This window comes from Pongo abelii, chromosome 1 (assembly GCF_028885655.2).
Source record: "Pongo abelii isolate AG06213 chromosome 1, NHGRI_mPonAbe1-v2.0_pri, whole genome shotgun sequence".
Lineage (NCBI taxonomy): Eukaryota > Metazoa > Chordata > Mammalia > Primates > Hominidae > Pongo > Pongo abelii.
In genome coordinates this window covers 29,938,827-29,962,443 of record NC_071985.2, presented here as the reverse complement: position 1 = coordinate 29,962,443, position 23,617 = coordinate 29,938,827, and the positions used below count along the sequence as shown (strand labels likewise).

At 37.0% G+C, this 23,617-nt stretch overlaps 2 long non-coding RNA genes across 11 annotated transcripts in view; one reads left to right on the top strand and one right to left on the bottom strand.

The window, feature by feature from the left end:
* LOC112130070 (uncharacterized) overlaps positions 1-23,617 on the bottom strand; it is a 348,783-nt gene that overhangs the window by 12,079 nt on the left and 313,087 nt on the right. For 6 of the 10 annotated variants that reach the window (XR_010140422.1, XR_010140420.1, XR_008509828.2 and 3 more), the window contains 4 exons: positions 21,547-21,725; positions 17,004-17,155; positions 16,307-16,416; positions 14,733-14,834 (listed from right to left, as the gene is read on the bottom strand). This is a non-coding gene — a long non-coding RNA (uncharacterized LOC112130070). Of the gene's footprint in view, positions 1-1,315; positions 4,639-14,732; positions 14,835-16,306; positions 16,417-17,003; positions 17,156-21,546; positions 21,726-23,617 lie in introns of those variants that run through there. The other 4 variants (XR_010140423.1, XR_010140421.1, XR_008509830.2 and 1 more) reach the window with 4 other exon arrangements.
* On the top strand, positions 694-23,171 carry LOC134761590 (uncharacterized). Its single transcript, XR_010140424.1, has 3 exons — positions 694-848; positions 18,583-18,629; positions 22,662-23,171. It is a non-coding gene; the product is annotated as an uncharacterized LOC134761590 (long non-coding RNA).

Genomic DNA, 23,617 nt, shown 5'->3' with positions numbered 1-23,617 from the left:
CCATGTTGGTCAGGCTGGTCTCAAACTCCCAACCTCAGGTGATCCGCCTGCCTAGTCCTCCCAAAGTGTACCACGCCCAGCCTTGTTTTATTTTTAAAAGCAACAGATAGTCTTTATAATCTGTGGAATCAGGGTATAATATAAATAATAACATACCCAAAAGGTGGGCAAAGAGACACCCACCCTGACACTCAATCATTTTGGTGCCAACCCATAGGCAGCCAAGAAGCATTTTGACAATGAAGAGAAAGGAACTGAAGCTGGAAGATAAATGAAAGATAATTGGTAGCTTTGGGGCCGATACAGCAAAGAAGTTGAAAGTGTCTGCCATTTAAAGAAATGACTCATTTCTTTAAGTGGCCTAAACCCTATTACCAATTTAACTCATGCCCCCAACTCACATATTTCCCTGGCCATCCCACCTTAAACAGAATAAGACAGACAAGTTACTATATATTTCACTAAGCATTCAAATTTATTAAAGTCTGCACTTTGTTCAGACGAAGGGTTTGTGGTCTTGTCCGCTGCTCCTAGCTGGGAGTTGGAGTGTGTTGCTCAGTTAATATAGTATGTCCTCTGTATGTTCTCCTGTAACAACTGGACAGTGTTTTCCTTGGCCAGAGGGGCTGAGCTGTATTCACTGGCTCAAGGACTACAAGGTACCCAGTGGAATGTTTCATGTTTATTGGCTCTTAATGGACTACTACTGAGGACTTGAGCGAAACAAACTATAAGCCATTCATGCTCAGTCAAGCCTTCTTGGAGGAGGCTGAATTTCCCGTGATCGCTGCCACCCTGCTGATTCAACCGCCACTCAGACTGCCATCAGAGGTTACTGGCTCTAGACTGTAAGTTACAGGAAACCTTTCGGCCTCTACTTGGTTATTTATAGAAGAGTTTATAGGATTCTTCCACAACCCGAGGGAGGAAAATCAAACAAATGTCACCTCCTATTATCGTGGCAACTAAGTTCCACTCTGAAAATAGAAGCTGGAACTTTAACCTGTTAACTAGTAAACCAATTCACTGATGTGTTTATGTTTTAGCAATACTTTTTACATTAAAAAAAATTATTTCAAATCTGTACCACTCTCGGGAATTTTCCCTGATGAAGCCCACTCTTATTTGCACTCTTTGACACCTCTTTGCATTGGGCTAATGCTTTAATAATGGACTTCAAGTGCACGGAATTTGATTATTCATAATTATTTCTTTCTTTCCTTCCTTTATTTCTTCCTTCTTTTACTTCTTCCCCCCACCCCACCCTCCCACCCACCCACCCCACCCCCCCACCCACCCCCATCTCTCTCTGTCTCTCGGTCTCTCTCTCTTTCTTTCATCTTTCACAAATACTAATATAAAACTTACTATGTACCAGGCATTATTCTAAGATTTTCAACCTTCATAACAACCCTAGGAGGCTAAGTACTCTTATTAATTCCATTTTAAAGACGAGAAGAATTGATTTATATTGATTTATGATATACTGTCATCACTGGTCTCATCATGACTCTATTTTACTTTTTCATTTACCCGTTGTATTCCCTGCCTTATTACTTTGTTAGTGATAAAAGTCAACTACCCAACCCAAGAATTTGAACATGAGCAATATTTGCACCTATCTATAGAATCCTCCCGATCCCATTACCCTGCTGCATAACTCTGACATGCTGAATTTTGTGTTTATATTATTTTCTTGCATTTTTAAAAAGATAATTTTAGCAAATATATGTTTGCTCAAAAATGTTATTGCTTATAAAGACTATCATGCTGTGATCATCTGAGAACCTGCTATCACTAAGCATCATATTATCACATATACCTGTAGTTCATTTATTTTCATTGCAATAAGTTATTCCAGATATACTACAATTTGTTTCCCTCTGGATAGGCATTTGCTATCTGCTCTTGTTATTATAAACACCACTTTTTTGAACACTTTTATGTGTTTATCTGGGTGCACAAATGTAATAATTTCCTTTAGTATATACACCTAGAAAATTGTGGGGTCATAAGGTGTGTGAATATTAAACTTTAAAAGATAATGTCAAGTGGTTAACCAATTTATACCAGCACTATATAAGAAATCTGGTTGATCCATATACTTTTCAATTTTGCTGTAGTTTAAATTCTTAATTATTGCCAATAAATTGAGTATAAAGGGATATCCATTATCTCTTTGATAATGATTGATTTGCTATTCTATGTATTGATCTGCTCATCAATATTGCTATAAGACTCAAGATCCTTCCATATGTTTTTAGCTGTATATATTTCTCCTTCTGTTTCTCCTCTGTAAAATGTTTATTGTTGATTTTTTTTTGGTCTATCGAGCAGTTTGGCCTTTCCTTATTATTTTATGAGTCTTTACATATGCTTGATACTAAACCTTTCTCAATTATATGTTCCAAATGAGTTTTTCTCAGGTTGTAGCTTGCTTTTTCATCTTCTTTAATAATTCTTCTGATGAACAGAATTTCCTAATTTTAATAGTCAAAAATCATAAGTCTTTTCTTTTATGGTTTGTATTTTTTGCTCCTGTTTAAGAAATCCTTCCCTACCCCAAGATTGGAAAGATATCCACCTATATTTTTCTACTAAGTATTTAAAATTTGCTTTTGACATTTAAGTCCCTAATCCATCTGGAGTTGATTTATGGGTATGGTGTAAGGGTGGGATCCAAATTCACTTTTTTTCCAAATGGACAACCAATTTTTCCAGCTCCTTTTATTGAATAATCCCTCTTTTCTCCACTGAAATGCCAGGCCACCTCTGCCCTCATTAAAGTTCCACATATGCATGGATTTATTTCTGGGCTCTCTATTCTATCCTATTGTCCATTTGTCTACACCTGCAGTGTGGTCTTCTGGTAGGAGCACGGTACTTAGTCAAAAGTACTGGTCATTTATAACCAAAGGGACTTTAGTAGGTCACCTGACCATTCTGTTCAGTTTTCTCTTTCATAACACTTGGATAACAATTTTCTTCCTCATGAGAATGCTGTGAAGACAAAGGGAAATCTGTGATACAGTTTTCTAACATATAAAATTCTTTGAAATATTTTAGGTTGTTTGTTTCATAAACATTCTCTAAGTGTTTCCTTCTTCTTTTTTTTTTTTTTTTTTTTTTGTCTTTCAGAAATCTTTTGATTATTAGTAACAAAAAACCTGACTTGCACTGGCTTTAAAAATACAATTTAATGGCCCAAGTAACTTAAATATTCAGGTGGTAGGGACTGCCTTAAGTGAGGCTTTAAATATTTTTTCCTTCCCTATTCCCTGATTTCTGCAATGTCACCTTCATTTTGAGACCTTACGATTCCAATGCAGCTGTCAGAGGCTTCTGGGGCTACACGAGTAGCTGTTCACATCCAGCTTTAAAACAACCCTCTCCAGATAGCTCCCAGAGAAGAAAGAGGAAACTTTTTCCCCAGACATCCTGGCCAAAGTTCTCTGACTCATGTCGTGTAGGCTTCATCTGGGACATGTGCTCCAACCTTCTCTAAGCGTTGAGCAGAGAGTTTGGGATCTGTGGCTGAACTTCCTTCTTCCAAAGCTTAGGAACTGTGTGCAGAGGGTTGAAAACTGGTTATTATTACTGAAAAGAAGCAGAGAATGAATGCTGGGGGATAGGGGGGCAGCACCCATAGCAAATGGACATTACATTTTAATTTTAATTTTGAACAAAAGAACACACGTATATGGTGACAAATCAAGTACTGCCGAAGAGTTTACAGGGAGAAAAGCAACAGCCACACTCACCAACACTGGTCTTACTCCAGGGGGAAAATATTTTTAACCCAGTCTGCACTGGACTCTCCCACTGGACTGCTGTCCTAACTCTTTAACAATTTAGACTTAATTTCTTTTTGAATTCAGCTTTATACATGCCAATGCACTTTTACTTCTCCATCCTTACAACTCATTCATTCCAATGTTTGATAGTAATGCTTTTATTTTAAAATATTTTATTGTTTACCTTTGTGACTTTAAATAATATACTTGTATTTCTTTTCCCATCTATTTAATTAGTATCTCAAGTTTCTTCTCTGAAGAATTTTAGCTAGCTTTTCCATCTCCTCTACCCAATGTTCGTTCACTCCCTCTTTCTGTCATGTGCATTTTGTCTTTTGCATTATCAAGATTGCGAACATTCATACTGTGTCCCTCAACCATAAATAATACTTTCCTGCTCTGTACATATTACAAGTTGAACTTTGCAAAAATTGTTCACCGTCGGCTCAAGTTTTGTGCTAACATCATATTTCCTTTCCTGTGGGTCCAATATTACTCAAAGCAGGCCCCTACGCTACTCCAAGTAAAATGTCCTTTTGCAGCAAGGTTAAATGCAATCTGTTCTATTGTATTTTTCCAATTATGCTTTTAATTTGTGTGTTATTTGCATAATAACTTTCTCCAACACATTTCATTTTTTGGACACCTACTTCATGTTTTCTTTTTTTTCTTTTGTCCTCCTACATGAAACTGGAATGTTTTCTCTTTAAGTCTGTTTTGTAGCAGTCATTTTGCAACTCCCCTTTTCTGCTGTCCTGTGTTGCAGCCATGATCCTCGGAACCTCACGTCTCCCATTTTTTGTTTCTTTCCTCCTGTTGCTTGACTGTATCTTCAATTAACTTCCTTAAAAGGCACGATTAAAAGGTAAACATTACCCTCCTTTGCCTGTCAGAAAAAAAATTATTTTGTTCTCAAACCTGATTGATATGCTGGCTCAGAAATTTGAGAGAACATTGCTTCATTTTCCTGTAATATCCAATTGTTCATGAGAAGTCTGACATTAATCTGATCCTCATTCCTTTACATATGGCTTGTTTTTCCTGTCCAGAATAGACTTTATGAACATTCCTTGATCCTAGCTGCATTATAATTTAATGAGAATATTTTATATTTCTGATTTTAAATTCATCTTGCTTAACAGTCAGTGAACCCCTTCAATCTGAATATTCTAGGAAGTTTCTTGTGACATTAAAAACCAATCCCCTTCCCCTATTTTCACCATTCATGTTTTAGGTGTCATATGCAGGTGAGTTTGGAACCCGCTTTGGTTTAAAATGTCCCCTCCAAAATTTATATTGAAATTTGATTGCCAGTGTGGCAGCATTAATAGGTGGGACCTTTAAGAGGTGATTAGGTCATAGGGTAAGAGTGGATTAAAGCAGTCATCGCTGTAGTAGGTTAGTTATCTCAGGAGTCCACCCCTTTATTCTCTCTGTCTCCCATGCTCCCTTGTCTTTCCACTTTCCTTCATGGGATGACACAACAATAAGGCCCCCACCAGATGGCTGAGCAGATGCCAGTGCCATGCCCTTGGACATCCCAGTCTCCAGAACCATGAGCAAAATAAATTTCTTTTCTTTATAAATTACCCAGTCTGTAGTATTCTTTTATAGCAAGAGAAAGCAGACTAAGACAGGACCACCTGAATTGGTCTCTTGCTTTGTCTAAATTGTATTTAACCATACATACGATGAAATGTGCTAATCTTAAGTGTATATACATTTATACATTCACATAACCACTATCCAGATAAAGATATGGAATGCTTCCAGCATCTCAGAAGTCAATAACCTCATATTTCAAGGTATCATCAATTGGTTTTGCCTATTCTTGAACTTTTTATAAATGGAATTATACAGTATACACTCTTATTTGTCTGGCTTCTTTCACTTAACATAATGTCTGTGAGATTCATCTATGTGATTTAAAATATCAGTAGTTGGTTATTTTTTAAATTGCAGTATAATTTTCCATCTTCCACAATTATTAGTCATCCTTTTGGTGGACATGTTTCCAGTCTGGAGTTATTATGAAAAATGCAAATGTGATTATTCTTATATATGAGTTTAGAAGAATATATTACTTATTTCCTTTAGGTATCTATCTAAAAATGGAATTACTGGGTCTCTGTGTTTAACTTTGTAAGAAACTGTCAAACTTTTTTCCAAACTGTACCAATGTACACTCCTGCTATGATACTGTATGAGAATTCCAGTTGTTCAACCGTCTTACCAATATGAGTTACTGTCAGTCTTTCAGTCTTTTTAATTTTAGCCATTCCAGTGGGTGTAAATGGTATTTCATTATAGATTTGCTTTGTATTTTCCTAAAGAGTAATGATGTTGAACCTTTTTTCTATGTGTATGGCCCTTTGGATATCCTCTTTTATAAAATTTTTGCTCAGGAGTTTTTTATGCATTTTAAAATTGAGTTATATGCATTTTCTCATTGATTTGTAGAAGATTCTACATATTCTGGACAGAAGTAGTTTTTAGATGTATGTATTAGAACTGTCTACTTGCATGCTGTGGCTTGCCTTTTTTCTTAATGGTATTTCTACATTAATAGAATTGTTTAAATATAAAGAAGCCAGGCGTGGGGGCTCACACCTGTTATCCCAGCACTTTGGGAGGCAGAGATGGGTGGATCACCTGAGGTCAGGAGTTCGAGACCAGCCTGGCCAACATGGTGAAACCCTGTCTCTACTAAAAGTACAAAAATTAGCCAGGTATGGTGGTAGGCATGCCTGAAGTCCCAGCTACTCAGAATGCTGAGGCAGGAAAATCACTTGAACCCAGGAGGCAGAGGTTTCAGTGAACCTAGATCATGCCATTGCACTCCAGCCTAGGTGACAGAGCAAGAGTCCATCTAAAATAAATAAATAAATAAATAAATAAATAAATAAATAAATAAATATCTCCATGTTCCCAATCTTTTCATTTATGATTAGTGCCTATTTAAGAAATATTTGCTTACCCCCAAATTCATGAAGATACTCTTCTATATTTTCATCTAAAGCCTTTATTTTTAAAAATTTTTTATATTTAGATTTACAAGCCATTGCACATTAATTTTTGTGTATGATGTGAGACAGGTGTCACTAGCATCACTTTGATTGAAAAGGCCACTTTCTCCACTAAATTGCAGTACCAGTGTTGCTGAAAATCAGCTGACTATATATGTGTGGGCCTTTTTCTGGACTCTCTGTACTATTCAATTTACCTACTTGTCTAGCCTTGCACCAATACCACACTCCCTTAATTACTGTTTTTACTACGAATCTTAAAATCTTATTAAGTGTTGCCATTTCATCTTTTTTTTTTTTTTCAAAATTGTCTTGGCAATTCTACGACTTTTATATTTCCATATATACTTTAGAAAAAGCTTGTCAATTTCCACAAAGAAAAATTTATTGGTATTTGATCAGGATTGCATTGAATCTACAGTTCAGTTGAGATCTTAACAAAACTGAATTCCTAATCCATAAATATGGCATATTTTTCTATTAATCTCCAATTACTTTAGACACATTGATTTTCTCTTAGCAATATTGTATATTTTTAAGGCTTGCAAAATTTGTATTAAGTTTCTTTCTAGATATTTGATAATTTTACAGCTATTGTAAGTGGTAATTTAAATTTCTTTTTGTTTCCATTTATTTACCTCTAGTGCATAGAAATACTTGAATTTTGTATATTGACCTTGCAGTCAGTGTTCTGGCAAGCTTCACTCATTATTCCTAGTGGCTTTTTTGGCAATTTAAAAATTCTCTACATTTCTAATTACTTCATCTGTGAATCTTTTTCTGTCTCTTTTGCTTATTTACTGGGTGATTTCCTTAGCTTTGTTTTCCATGAACTTTTAGCTTTTGTTTTTAACTTTGAGACCCTATCACTTCTCTTTGAAAGCTCTTTCTCATCCTTTGATTTTTTTTTTTTAGAACATCTTGCTGTTGTTTTGTGAATGCAGTGAAACCTCAAATTAATCAAGTTATATTATTCTTATGTTGCTTTTTTCTGATTTTTCCTCTCTAATTTTTGTGTATTTTTAAAAAAATCTCTTTCATGCCACTTTTTTTATATACCTAGTAATCCTTATTTGTTTATTTATATTTAAGAAATAACTGCTCGGCTAATACGGATCTCCTCTGCTGCTATGTCTCTTTTCCCTTCAGTCTCTCTTTTGGATGAGAATATTCCTGGCTGCCAGCAGGAGACAGAGCAGAACATGTCAGCTGGTCAGCTTTCCTCTGCTTCAGTGAAGAAGGCAAAGCTCTCAGACTGTTGCCCTCTCTTCTGCAAGAATGTAATAAGAAGGACTTAAACCTGTGATGCCAACATCTACACTAGGCATATTTCAAATACCTCATTCAATTTCCTTAGCAATGGCAGCCTCGCTGCCTGTGCCAGGTAGGGGAGATTAGGAGCAACTATTCCTTATGAACACTCCTTTAGGGAATCCTCTTGTGTTTTCCTCATTTCTAACAGTTTGATCTCTCAAACATATGTACGGCCATTTCTCTGAAGCTCCCTTGTAGCATGTTCTGAGCAGTGGCTCTCATGCACTGTCTTCCCTTAACATGCTCTACTTAATGTGCTTTCATAGGTACGTTTATTACCTGCTGGTCTCTAACTTCCTATCTATCTTACTTGCTTTGCTTTTTGTGTCTATTCTTATATAAATACAGTATATGTTTGTGTGTGTGTCTGTGTGAACACATGCAAGTATATATATGCATATATATAGTGCATATTTTATATGTGTAAAAGTATATATGAGGAATATATACAATATACAGATTTTATGTATGTGTGTCTATGTACATGTATATATATGTATATATATGTAATATTTGTTATTGGCTACTTGAGAAGAACAAAAGGGTAACATAAATCTGCTATCTTGAAGCAGAGTCCTGAATTTTTTTTTTTTTTTTTTGCATAGTACACAGTCAAACTACAAGTTTACTCTTCTTAACATTGGAATCCTGTTGCTTTAAAATAATTATTATTGAGATTTATCATTGTTGTTAGACAATTCTACATGGATCTCACGTTTATGCACAAGGATATTTGTCTAATGAAGAGACTTGGAAAATAGAGATAGTCTTCTTCTGGAGAAATGGACAGATTTGTTTGCTGTCCAAGATAATAAAGAGAATGCTTATCACCAGGGCAAAAGTTAGGAAGATTTACTAGCCACCTATTATAAAAGATTGGGATTTTCTAAGCTCAGTTCCTCAAGCTAATCTTCAAGTGGACAGCATCTCCCTGGACTGTTCTGCATCTCTCAGGGGGACTTTAGGGGCAAGGGGAATCACACAAATATGAAGCTATCTGCTGTGTCATGTGTAATAAAGTTCTTTGTCTCTGATCTGAGAAACTTGTGTCTTCTACCAGAATTCATGATATTTACCTCAGGCTAGCTAGTTAGTTTGCACACAGAGTGCAATTTAAGGAGTATATATTGTATACAGGACAGAATATAGAAGGTGGAATTAGTGGTTTCAACTTGTATTATACTAAATCTTGGTATGTTGGCTAGTCTCAAAGATACCAAGATTTAGTATAAAACAAGTTGAAACCACTAATTGCACATTCTAAACCCTGGTTGCTGTCATTTTGTTTGATCTTGAGAATTTATTGTAACCTTGACATTCACATTCAATCTCTTTTACAGTCATTTTAGAGGGCCTCTAGAGAAATTAGAACTAAACAGATATATTCAACCTACCATTATTAACTGAAGTCCTACATAAATGCTGTAATGTTTACATCTTAAACTACAAAAAATGGAAATAGAATCTGTTAAAAATATTATTATTTCAAGCCATGGAAGCTGAAGACGTGTGCAGAGAAAGACTTTTTTTTTAAACTATACATTTTTCACACTTCTGTGAAGCTTCAGTGTTCCTGTCGCTTACTGACATTACTTTAGTCTGTACATTGTTGCTTAAACTCATACAAACTAGTTTAAAATGACAGTATTTAAGGAAAAAAATTTGAAAGCATAGGAACAAAAACCAAAAACTATGTTAAAAGTGGTTTTGTCTGAGTGAAGGAAATAACTTGAGGTGATATTTCACCTATAACTTGAGGTGAAATTTGGAAAATATTCCAAATTTTTCTATTTGCGTAGTTTTCAATCATAAAATGTTACAAATTTAATTTTAAGAGTGGGATAGTAAAGAAGAGACAATTATAAAAAAATCAACCTGAGATCAAAAACTCAACTAAACCAAAGTCTAGGGAATATAAAATGGTTAATTCAGGCAAAGACCAATACCCTGCACCATCTTGCCCTCTAACACTTAAATGAAAATTTGTGTTTGCAATATTGACATGAAGGCTCTAAAAATCCTTAGACAACAAAGAAAGATATAGCTATACTTGCAACATGGGAATTTGCTAAGGGCGTTTTGTAAGGATTATTTAAAAAGCGTTGAAATAATGATTTTCTGACTAATCTGCAATTAACCACAACATGAAGTTAACCCAAATGTTGCAGCTCCTTCAAAGTTCTGCATAATTACGATCTTCCCACTGTTTCATGCTTACCTCCCTAGGATTTTTTTCCTAGGGAGTTATTCTATATATTAAATAACCAAACACAGCCCAGGCATTCAAAGCTGAACTTCTTTCTGTAATTAAAAAAGTAGTTTAAAAAGCCAACTTCTTTCTGTACTTAAAATAACACTATCGGATCTGGCTACATGGGAATCCGGCAGAGGACATGTCCCACTCCTCAATGTCCTGGGCTCATTGAATTACTGTGGCCCCAGGAGGTACATTTTTCTTTCTATCATTTTGGAATTCTGATTTTTTAAATTTTAAATTAATTTACTGCTTCAAAAGCACCAGTGATATTCTTGTATATCTCTGTCCCAATCAAAATCTTAATATGTGAATAGCACTATGCAAGACACAACAGAGGACATACAGAAGAAAACAAATTCTATCTTTAAGAAGCTTACCATTCAGGAGAAACCCGATGTAAATATAGCAAACCATAAAAAAAAAAAAAAAAAAAAAAAAGCACGCTGAAGGCCAGGCGCGGTGGCTCACGCCTGTAATCCCAGCACTTTGGGAGGGTGAGGTGGGAGGATCACGAGGTCAGAAGATCGAGGTCATCCTGGCTAACACGGTGAAAACCTGTCTCTACTAAAAATACAAAAAATTAGCCAGGCATGGTGGCACGCGCCTGTAATCCCAGCTACTTGGGAGGCTGAGGCAGGAGAATCTCTTGAACCCGGGAGGCAGAGGTTGCATTCAGCTGAGATGGTGCCACTGCACTCCAGCCTGGGGGACAGAGCAAGACTCCATCTCCAAAAAAAAAAAAGCACGCTGATGAATTGCAGTAGGACCCTCACACAGGAGGAGGAACTGTGTGGGATGGCAGACTGTAAATGCCCAGGGGAATCAGAATATACAGTCAGGAAATTGAACTATACCCAGCTTCTTGTGCAATGGTGATAAAGGCTCCAGCTTGAGACTAAAAGAGATTCAGATGTGTCTAGGGACATCTGGCAAAAAAAGCAGTGTCAGCCCCCAGAATCTTGTCTGCATAAAGACTGAGAAAGTTTCTGGAAGAGGACTGGTCCTGAGAGAGGAATGATCCAGGAAAGATTAGGTTGACTCAGTAAAAAAGTCTATGTCATGGGATGAGGAAGATAATTCTGAACACAGCAAGTCTGAGATTCATCCCTACCTTAACTCCAGTTCAGCTTAGTCTGAGTATGATGGGAAGCAGAGAGTTCTAAGTAAATGCTGAAGTGGTTTTATTTTGTGACATAAGCAACTCTGCATTGGAATTCCCTCTAGCAGAACTTAACGGAAAGAAAAAGTCTCCCCTGACCACTTTTCCATAGGGTATAAATCATCACACAGCTTTGGTGCCCTGAAGTCACAGCATGGTGCCTGGCAGAGCTGGCACTGTGTCTGCCATGCCTTGCCAACTGCCGGAGGGTGGTCAGTCAGGAGAAAATGCCATGCCTTATGGATCAGTCACAGAGACAAGGTACCTGACAATGGAATAGAGGCAGCATCCGGAGCAGGCTTTTAAACCCAGCACAGCATTAGCAGCAGCCAGGGAGAGACTGCTGAACCAGTCAAATGTCAAGCCTGGAATAGCAGAAATGTACCAGCCATGCCCAGTAGAGCAGCAACAACCCCAACTTAAAAACAGCTGTGTCCCACAACATAAGATCCAACTTATCTGTGGCCATATGAGAATGTAGGGAAAAACCGTCTGTGGGGTAAAAACTTCCAGGGGTTGAGGGGACCTGTGTCAGCATAAGAGGACATGTGTTAGTGACATTTGAGTCTTTAATGTTAGCATGCCTCACAGATATCTGCAGGAAGGAGAGATCTTGAGAAATCTGGGCTATACGATTAGTCATTTCTCAATGCAAGTATAGGAAAGCCAGCCTTTAGCTTTGGTGTTCAATATTAGGTTTATAACAAAGCCAAAAATAACGTTAGGCGTGTGTACAGAAATAGTGTCTTAATGCCCCATGTTGATTATCTATTATATAAGGAGCCTTAGAGAATCACAATACTAAGATGTTACAATGATAGAAATCAAGTAGACCAGCCCTCTGATGTTCAAATATGAGAGTGAGACTCAGAAGAAAGAAAGCCAAGCACTGACTGGTGGTGGAACAGGAAGAACAACAGAAATCTTCTGACTTTCAGCCCAGGGATCTTTGCATGACATTATAAGGACCCAGGGAGACCTAAGGAGAAATAATAAGCCTGACCATTTGATTCTAGAAAGTGTTAGCAAATAATTTATCTTCAGCCATTCTGTACAAATAAAAACAAAGTGGGGAATTTGTGTGAGAATGGTTAAGATGCCCTTTCCTGGAATGTGAATCTGTTTATACATACATTTCTATTAATTTGGAAATGTAAATGCCAGGATTGATTTCTGGAATAATGCCTTAAAAATTAGAAACACCATTAGAATTAGATTCAGAACAGAAAAAGTTTGCACAACTTTTTGTTTTCTCTGAGGAATGGATGAAGAAAACATTGGGGGGGAAGTGAAGAACGGAGGCGCGCAAGCAAAAACAAGAACCAGAATGAGGAACGAAAATAGAAGAGGAAGTAAGTAGAGGAGAAAGAGCCACATGAGAAGCCTGGAGTGTCTACATGAATGAGGCGGATGGGTAGAACTCCATTCAGAGGACACTGAATGTGAAGTTCATCTGTTTTAACTGGTGTGATTTACTTGACATAAGTGACAGCCCGAAACGGAAATAATAATCATCTGTCAAACAATTCGTTTGACTGTTTCTTGACTGTCCTGCATGTTGTTTTCTTTTTTTAACCTAACCTGCCTGTTTCCTTGACCAGTCAAGTCAAAACAGACAACCCAATGTGTACATGTTAACACACGCTCTCTCTTGAGTTAATGGCTCAGAAGTCTGAGTCATTGCCCTGAGAACCCCAGATTCTAACTATTCTCTTCTTCTAAATTAGAATGGGATGGCCTCTGTTTATATTTTCATTAAATAGAACCACATGATTGCAACCTTGCCGCTGGGGGTTGTTAGCAGAGAATTTATTAGCCTGAGCCAGTATCCTTGACTGCAGGGCTGCTTTGGCTGCCGGAGTACACCCTTGATTTGCTATTTTTCCTCAAGAGTTCCACTTTAGTGGGTTTCTCCTAGGGGCCTGTGTCTGTATATTGAAGGAGAAAAGAAAAATGAGTATGCCTTTACATGATCCAGCTGTCTCTGCTACTCCAACCCTCTCTGCTACATTATCAGAGCTTTCCACGTGAAGTCTGAAGTCCCCACAAAGGAAAAATAAAAGATTCGCTTTCACTTATCCTGTGAAAATATAATGGACATATTCCTGGGAAGTGGCAGTGGCTTACTAGGTCTCTGGTCCTTTTTCACATGTAATAATCAAGTTAGAAATTTTCTTAAGGTGTCTTCTTTTTACTCAAAAGGTTGTCTCCTCTGAACTCTCATACACCCTTTGCGGCCCAGACTAGATGCCACCACCTCCATGATGTTCTCCTTAATTCTTCCCATCCCATCTGAAAATCCACACTTTTTGGATTTGTGTTTCCCTTCTCTGTGTCCTTAGACTCCACTTCTCCATTCCCTCCTTTGTATCATGCTGATGTCATCTACAAATGTGTCAGCTCCCTGATGCTAGTAATTATGTTTTAACCATCATCATGTTTCTAATAGAGTAATGAATGTTAACTCAAAATGAACTGGCAGAAGGCTAATAGGAAAAGCCTGAGGATGAGGCGAGGGGAAAGGAGGGAGGGGTTATTGGTAGCTGAAAAGAATGTAGAGGGAAAAAGAGGAAAAGACAAGATTGTTCGGTATTATCATGGAAGAGGGTATAGGGTAGTGGGAGGAGCTTGCAGGATAAGACAAGGGGAAGCTCAGAAGGAGGATCACTAAGATGAAGACAGAACAGAAAGTGGTCAGAAGTCAGTGAAGGGCTGCAGTTGGAGTAAATGCTGCCGTAATGGTGTGGACAGTAGTTCCTTCCTTGTGGGAAGGCGAGGAAGGTGAGGAGGGCAGGGAAGAGCAATCATCTCATCCCAGGCTACCTCTCCTTTCCATTTCTTCCAGAAGTATGCCTGGTTCCCCAGGCTTACCAGCCTCTGTGACACCTCGTTATTCTGTCACCAGTCCTCATGCAGAGGTTTAAGCCTATTCTTCTCTCCATAGCTCCAGCACCAGAGGAATTCTGAGATTAAATTCCCTGAGTCTGCTCCGTCTTTCAGGTGTAAATAAAACATGATTGTCCTTAGATTACAAAAGTGTACAGTTAACATGTATGTATGGTCTTCTTTTTCATCTATGTTTATATACATATATATATACATACACACATGTACATACAGGGGTGAGATTTTTGACTTTCTATATCCCTTCTATAATCAGGTAATCAAATTCATTATGAAACCTCAGAAAGGATGTTGAGTCTTCAATAACACTAGGAAGGAAGATGTGCTGTTCAGAAGCAAGAAGTGTTGACAGTGTAAACAACAGGCCAATCCCTGGAGTCCTAGGAAGAAAATAAAAAGATAATAAAGATCAGCCTGTACCAAGAAATTGTCTTTGAGGGTTTATATAGAATAAAAGGTCTTCCCATCCTAAAGGAGCCATCCCTTGATCCCAACCCTCAGTAGTCTCTGTTCTTACTACTTCATTGCCTCCTAACCTCCCAACCACTTTCCCAAAATGGGAACCACAACATGAAATTTGGATTGTGAGTAGTCCCTGATCCTCTTGCTGACAAGGTTTAGGAAGGAGACAGGGAGGATCTGTGATTCTGTTCTTTCAGTAGAAGGTGAAAGTAGTTTTTTAAGATATTTCATAGGCATTATCTTATCTGAGCCTTGCAACAATAACCCAATGAAGACAAAAAGCAACTTTTATAATCTGCCCTTCTCCATTCAGTTAAAGAAACTCAGAGCTAAAAAGAGTTCTGAGAATTTTCTAAAATCACTCAACTAGTGAGGAGTCAGCTTGGCCTTCTACTACCAAAGGTAGTGATGCTTTCACCACCTCTTCCTACTTCTTGGTTCACTGATGATGGTTCTATGCTATTAAGATGGAAACTATTTATTGGGTACATTATGGGTCCAACAGGCTTTTGTGAACTGGTCTGACCTGGGGAAGTAACCATCAAGCATGACTTTGTTTCATTGGAAAAATTTGTTCTGGGTTCTAAACAGCTGATTTACATACAATATTTTAGTACACAGCTCATTTTAAATTGAGGACTGCCTGTACTAAGCTTCTAACTTCTAAGGATAGAAAGATAGTCCCTTTTATTTTTCCTGTTCTGCTTTTGGAAACTACCAACAAGGGTGCCAATTAGCACCAGATGGGACAGGGACTGTGTGATGTGGAACTCCGACCACTGGGAACTGGAACAAGTCCACTAATGTATTAAGCAATCGAAGAGTCAGAAGTTGGGCAGGCTTCAAATTTGGCACAATGTAAAGTTCGGATCTGTAAAGGCCCAGCTTTATACACAGAATCTGTCCCTTCTCCACTCACTGCCTATGAAGACTAGCAAGGGGAATGGGAATTTAGAACTCTAATACCTTCAAGCCTGTAGACTTTTATCTGCATATTGCCTTTCACTCTGTGTCTTTTCTCCATTTTGAACTTGAGTAAATCTTTATGGAATAATTAAGAGGAGGTATAAATGCTTGTTTATCTTGGAAACTTGGATTTTAAGTCTATAATTCTTACTTAGCTGCCTTTACTTTCTGGATATCTTGATTTTTTAAATTATAACTTTGCATATGTCCAAAGTCAAAGTTAAGAGTAGAAATGAAACATCAGGTTAACTCAAACTCAAAGGTAATTGAGATTTAAATGGTATGTGTTTACTAAAAACATAGATAAGTGAAGAACATGGGAATTTCTATCAATATTATTCAGATAAATGTCTATTTTCTTCTCCTCGTTTAGCCAGCCACGTGCCTTCAATGCAAATTTAGCTTGCTGAGTTTTGTCACTTACCACTCATGCTGTAATACATTAGCTTTCCCAGGCAGTGATCTAAATCACCTTGGAGACAGTTGAACACAAGATAAATTGAACGCAGTTTTGCCTCAGCTTCTTCATACAGCCTGTATTTAATAGAAAAGAAGTTAGGTTTTGCCTATAAAATTAGTGTCTTAGATCTGAGCACTACTTTCCAAATTTTTTTCTTATTATGGCACATACGGAAAATGATATTATTTAGTAGTGCTCACTGGTCTAAAGAGATAGATAAGGTAGCTCATGGCTGGGGGAAAGTGACTGAGGGCTGGAGGTACCCCAGATTCTGCCCAGCCAAAATAGGGCTGGGGTATCAATACCTCAACACACCTGGATTAGTAGCACAATGTGTTCACATCTACCACTGGGAACACCAGATTGGAAGCTCTGTAGTAAAAGATATTTAAGGACTGTTTGGAGATTCTATGACTTCTTTATAGTATAATTTACTGGGACTTGACCACTGATGTGTGATTTGGGTATTATGGTTCAAAACCTTCTAAATCATAAACTGATCCCAGAATGTTTGACTCTTGGTTAACAGCATGGAAAGGTCCCTAATGCTGGGATGACCAACTGTCCCAATTTGACCAAGAATGAGGGGTTTCCCATGACATGAGACTGTCAGTACTAAAACCAGGGCAGTCCTGTATAAACCAGGGCAGTTATCTCCTACCTACGCTGTATTAAAATCCTTTATTAAGGAAACAAAGAAAAGAGAATCCAGGGTTTCTGCTTTCAGGGCTTGATGTTTGTTGTAGTCTTTCTTCCCCGGCCATTGGAACCAGAGGCAGCACCCCTGTGAATTGGTCGTAGAGTCCAGGTCATCTATGGTTTAAAAAGCAGAAGGCTATGATTTTTCTTATAAAATGTTTTCCTTTGTAGAGTTGTTTTTCCCAGTTCCAAGAGGAAATAGTGGGCTGAAATCAAGAGGCATGACTGGATGACTAGTACTAAGCAAATGATTCGTGCAAAGATTTCATTGGAAACATTCAGACTCATAACAATAGTAGTTCTGACATGACTACCTCTTGCCTGAGAAACTCATAAACATGGCCTCTAGGCTATACTTTTTTTTCAGCAGCTGCTGGTTCTTTAATTTAATTATAAGTTACAAGTAAGCTTCTTAAAGAGGCAATGTGTGTACCAAACAGTGTTCAGAGGACACTCTGTTCACAAATTTTATGACAGTCAGCACTGTTGGAATTACATGTTCTAATATGAGATGGGTGGACTGGTGTGGGAGAAATAAGAGCCACCATTCTCCGCCTCCCCCACCCAGACTTAAACCAAAATTGTTTTTGAGGTTCAAAAATATTCACATGACAGCTTTCTATGTTTGGCTGGAGCAGATTAAACTGCAATGCCAAGAAAATGGTTCCCTCTATCTTTGATTCTAATACAGATGTCACATGACCTGAGAGGTGCTTCAGTGCTGGGTCCTCCCTCTCACGCAGAGCTCCTGTTTCATTGTGAACATTTATTATGCACTTACTTATGTGCATAGAACTAGGCTTTGCACTGAATGAGAAGTGCATAAGGTAACAATCTTTGCCCTCAGTGTACCCACCATGTCTTGAGGGAAAAGCCATCAAAGCAAGTAAGTAATTTTTACACAAAGCAGAATAAAAGAATAAAAATGTAAAAACATAAAAAAGGAAGAAATGGCATGTGAGCTGGTGGTATTTGGCAGGGTTAGCCATGTCAGTGAAAGGGGTGAAATTTGAAGTTCTAGAAACACACAACAGGAAGTTATTTTCTCTTGCCATTACCCACCAAGACTAACATACTCTTGCTTCTCTGAGATCCATGTCACACAGAAGCTCTCTTTTCTGAATGAACGTTGACTTTGAAGTTAGACAGATTTGAGTTTGAATTCCACCTCTGTCAGGCATGAACTGTGTGACTCTGGGAAAATTAGTGTCTCTAAATTGATTTTCTATGTTATAAAAGAGAATAACCAAAACCAGCTTTATAAATGTAGAAGAGGTAAGATATGTAAAATTAACCTCATACAGATCTTCTACAAATTGGGCAATTTATGAGAGAGAGGGAGAACTACATGTAGTGGGAAGACTTGTACTGTACTCTCTCACGGTATATAATATAGCCCCCAGCTCTTTCATTATTAGAGAAACCAATAATACATTTTAAACTTATGGTAAATTAGGTTCATTAGAATCTCAGATTCTAAGAATGAAATCCTTAGAATTGAATTAGACTCATTGTTTTCGTATTAATGTCATTTTCTACAGGAGATGGTGGAGTTAAAGATGCATGAAGGAAGGAAGGGAGAAGATGTGTAAGTATGTGGACAGCCAAAACCTGACAAAAAAGAATGAATATAGTTCAGAAGAAAATGCATGTTTCATGTCCTATCTTCCAGTAAAAACTAGTACATATTTCTCTTTTACATGTGTTTTATTATATCTTTGGTTACTGATATTTGGTCAAATGTAAACAAAATACTCATTGGATATACCAAGCATCACTTACAAAGATGCAGCTTTATTCTTGTGGAGAAATTGTTGGAGGGAATTGCAATATGGTTTTGCAATGTGCGTAACATTTTGGCACATACGAGTGATAATTTGCAATGATTTTTCCCCTTCATGAATATATTCCAGATATTAATTTGAGACTCTAATATGAGGAGACCAACTTAGGTAACCCAGTGGTTCAGGGTTAGCAGGTTGGATGTGATTATCTCCAAAAGTCAACTCCCCTCTCCCGCCTCCTTTAGCCATCTTTTCCACTGCTTATTTCTTCTTACCATTACTAATATTTTTTTCCTAATACCTATTTCAGCCTTTCTTCCTCAATAACTAGCTGTCTTCAATAAAGGAAAAAAACCACACTCCCTTTTAAACTACAAAGATAGTATTTTTCCCCACTTTTAGACTTAAATAAGAAGAGGAGCCATACAAGGAGTAGAGCTTGGTAGAGGACAGAAGAGGTGGAGAGGAAGAAAAGAGAAGGGCAAGCATGGTCTCTGTTTCCCTCCTTTTCTTGGCCCACATACTATTTTCTCCTCCAAGTCCCTGACTAATTACAAATTCACTGTGGGAGGCTGTTGTGCTTTCCACCTGGTTTCCATTGCATGGGAAGATCAGTGCCCAAAACACATTTCAGTGCCTGACATGGAAATGCCAAGTTGAGACACCCTACTGAGCAATATTGATAGATAAGCAGCAAGTCACATCTCTATAAAGTCATTTTTTTAAAATATCTACATCAATTTCCTTTTGCTAGATGAGTCAAATGCTTACAACTCTTGTTCTGTCATAGTTGGCAGAGTAACACTGCATTTTTTTTTTTCTGGTTAAGAATTCTGTGATCTTCAGCAAATTTGCTTGTTCTATCACTGGCTCCATTTCTTTGGGATTTTTCTCAAAATTATCCCAATGTTCACTGCCCTCAGTTTCAATGTTGGGTACAATAGGTCTATTATTTTTATGCAATGCTAAAATTTCTTTTTAAAAACCTCTGGGAAATTAAATACTGAATACATCAAATGTGTAGAGAAGGTAACCTACATCCATTCATTCATTTGTTTATTCATTTAGACAACAATATTTAGTCAGCTCCTACTATGTAACCAGCACTGTATGGGCAGTGGGGATACAGCAATGAAGAAAAAGAAAAAAAAAATTAAAAGACAAAATCCTCTGTATCATGAATGTTACGATAAATATTCTGTGACAAGAGAGACAAAATACATAACATAATAAACAATTGTATTACATAATATTTCAGAGAAAAATACTTAGGATAACGGAGATGAAAGGTGCTGGGTGACAAGAGTATGATTTTATACAGAATGATCATGGGTATCTGAGAAGGTGACATTGAGGAAAGAATTAAAAGAGGTTAAAGAGCAAACCAAATGGATAGAAAGGAATACTACTACAGGCAAAGACCCTGAAGTGGAACATGGTTATGAGATGATACCAGGTGCACTGGCTGACCATATTATCTTGGGCTGTATGGAGTCAGAAACATGATTTTACCATAGCACTTGAAAATCAAGCTAATAAAACATGTTCAAATAAAATATTACTCTATTTCCTTCGTGTTAGGCTCAGAAAAATTTTACACTAAGTGAGATCAGCGTTCCCTCCTTTCAGTCTTATCCGTTGGTACTATAAAACACTGTAAACAATATAACTACAGAGCAAGTGTTATCATTGTTCAAAAACATGAATGTTGTTTTCCATTGTAATATAATGAATACACACTGAGTTGTTTGCTTTTGGAAAAAAGTAAATGTTGGAATACATTCTATAAACATGGTTTAAGTTATGTTATAAAGTTACATTTTATAGGCAGTTTTACTGGTCTTATAGCCATCAGCCAAAAGTCTCAGGTGCTTAGGTCGGTGGAAAAATAAGCTACTGTCTGTAGAGTTTTCAATAAAACAGTCAAAAAAGAGGTTGATGTTAAAGAAAAACTAACATAGAAACTAATATTATTTTAGAGATCCATTTTTTTCTGTTTTACTTTATATTATTCACATTAAAATACTTTATAGGTTTATTTCTCTCAAAGGATTTAGGTTTTTTCCAAAACGTCAACTCAGTCTTCAAAGCTGGGTTTAAATTAAGATTGAGAAAAATATTTTTTAAACTCTTGTAATTTCTAATTATTTTTAATCATGTCTTTGACATTTTCTTATCTATATTTTAAAAAAACTCAATTCATCCACCTAACAAAAAACTACTTGTACTCAAAAGCTATTGAAATAAAATTTTCTTAAAAAAATCTCAAAAAAGACATTAATGATAGCAGAAAGGGACTCTTGAATCACCAACAGAAGGAAAACTTACATTTTCAAAGGATGCTACAAGTAAAACTGATATAGTCATCTTTTTCCAAAACATAGTAGGAGAATAAATTGCAAATAATTAAATTGGGTTTCTAGGCTGAATGATAACTTTTGAGAGCTGACATCTGATCACTGAGCTCACCTATTCAAATAAATGTAGTATTAGTTGGTCTGTTTTTCTTTCATTATATTTAAAGCTAGGAAAATCTAGATGGAATAACCAGTCTCTCTCACTGACAACTTTGTATTTTTCTGCTGCAAAGGAGCTCAATTTTCTTTACTCATTTTTTCTGTGTTTAAACAAACTTTAAATAAGCTTTATAGTTTTAAACATTTATGTACACACACCTTTATACACATAACCCAAAAGAAGACAAAGTTAAATTTTAGTAACCTGAAGTCCTTCATTGAAGCCAACATGGAATGCCTCCTTCTTCTCCCACAGCAATGTCACGAGGAGAATGACAGCCTCCACACAATCTGTCCCAGAAGTCTTCTCATCCCTCCACTTCATGAGCCTTACTCCTCTGAGTACCATGTTCTTAAAGTTTCACAAGGGAGCTGGCTCATTTGCTGAAGGAAATCCACACAAGCATGACATTAGCATGTCACTTTTAACATGATAATCCTCACTAGGGCTTCTCTGGGACAATTACCAAAATGTTCTCAGAGAATAAAGCAGGAAGAGCATGAGAGCAGATTGGAGAGTGTGATTACTGAACCAGTAAAATCATGCTAGAGAAAGAAGACCAAAGAGAAAAGGGCATATCAACAGCAAACACTCTCATTCACTTAGACCAATCATCATGGAGGCTGAAGGACTTTCTAGGTTTGGTCTCAAAGAAGACTGGAGAAATTAAGGCTGGTAGGCACCTGTTTTAGCTAACTAGATACAAACTTGTAAAAAACGTTAAACCAGAAAAAAAAAAAAAAAAATGAGTCTTCCTCCACCGCAACCCCAGGCCGCATTCACAGAAATAACTACTGTTCACTATAACAGTAGCTACATTTATAGAATATTGGTATTCTATGCCTATACAAAGAGGACATGTGTTTGTGTGTGTAAAACATACAAGATACATAAATAAATATATATAATTAATGTATATGGGTTCCTATATATTCATCTGCTGTCTATCTCTCTATCTATCTATCTATCTATCTATCTATCTATCTATCTATCTATAGATGTGAAGTATACCCATACTACCCATTCTGGTGTTATTCTAAAATGACCATCTCAGAGTTTGTACACATTCTTCTGTGAATTATCTGTATTGCACTGGGAGGATTGATGGAGAGGGAAAAGGTATCTAAGATAAGAGCAAATACAGAATTGGGTTTTTCTCCCTTGGGAAGGGGCTAAAGAAATTAATATCGAGAAAATTTCAGAGGATATGATTTCTTAAGAGATAGAAAGTAAAAGCATATATCAGGGGAGAGGAGGAAAACTAACATCTGTGGCTTAGAAATGAAATTGTGGCCTTTGCTGATCTCTCTACTGCTCAGGATGCAGGCACATCACCAAAGACAAGAGAGCCAGACTTCCAGGAGTGAAACAACAGAAAACAACCAGTGGCTCACCGTGACACTGGAAATGGCTGTGAAGAACGCAGAATGCTGAGAGTCAACTGTCCAATGGATGAACATGAGAAAGAACTAAGACAACCCCTCGATTCCCTAAATATGCCAAAAGAAAGCCTCCCTTGGGGAATGGCTGATGCTTGGAATATAGATGGCATGTATAATTATTTAGTTTACAAATTGGGGTCAGTTTGACATTATATGATAAGCTGTAAGGAGAAGAAATCTTCTTACCTCTCTACATTCCTAATTTGGCTACAAATGTGGTGTGCTGCAGGCAAGTCACATTGGCACATGACAGCAGACTGTTAAATTCTCAGAAATTTTGTAAACCAGTTGTTAAACACAGGCATCATTAAAAATTAAAGTATATAAACTTTCAAATGAATAAATTTTATCAAAAACAAAAATATATTTTTCAAAACTCAACACTTCCTAATTATTATCATTTTACTATCATCTATGCTCTTGAAGTTATTTTTATCTGTTCTATGGGCATAATGGAAACAATATGTCCAGCTCACTTTCCAACTTTTCCTTTAGTTGCATCACACTGATAGCTTGAGATCAGCTAAGGTGGAGGTATTAATATCACAAAAATTGGCAAACACTACAAATCAGGACTTCATTTGTTTTGTTGACTGTCTACACCACTAGTTCTCAACCAAGGTGACATTTGCCCCTCCAATGCCTAACATTTGGCAATGTCTCGATAAATTTTTGGTTCTTCCAACTGGGGATTACTACTAGTATCTAGTGGGTAGAGACCATGGATGATGCTAAATACCCTATAATTCACAGGACAACTGTATTAGTCTGTTCTCACATTGCTAATAAAGACATAACTGAGACTGGGTTATTTATAAAGGAAAGAGGCTTAA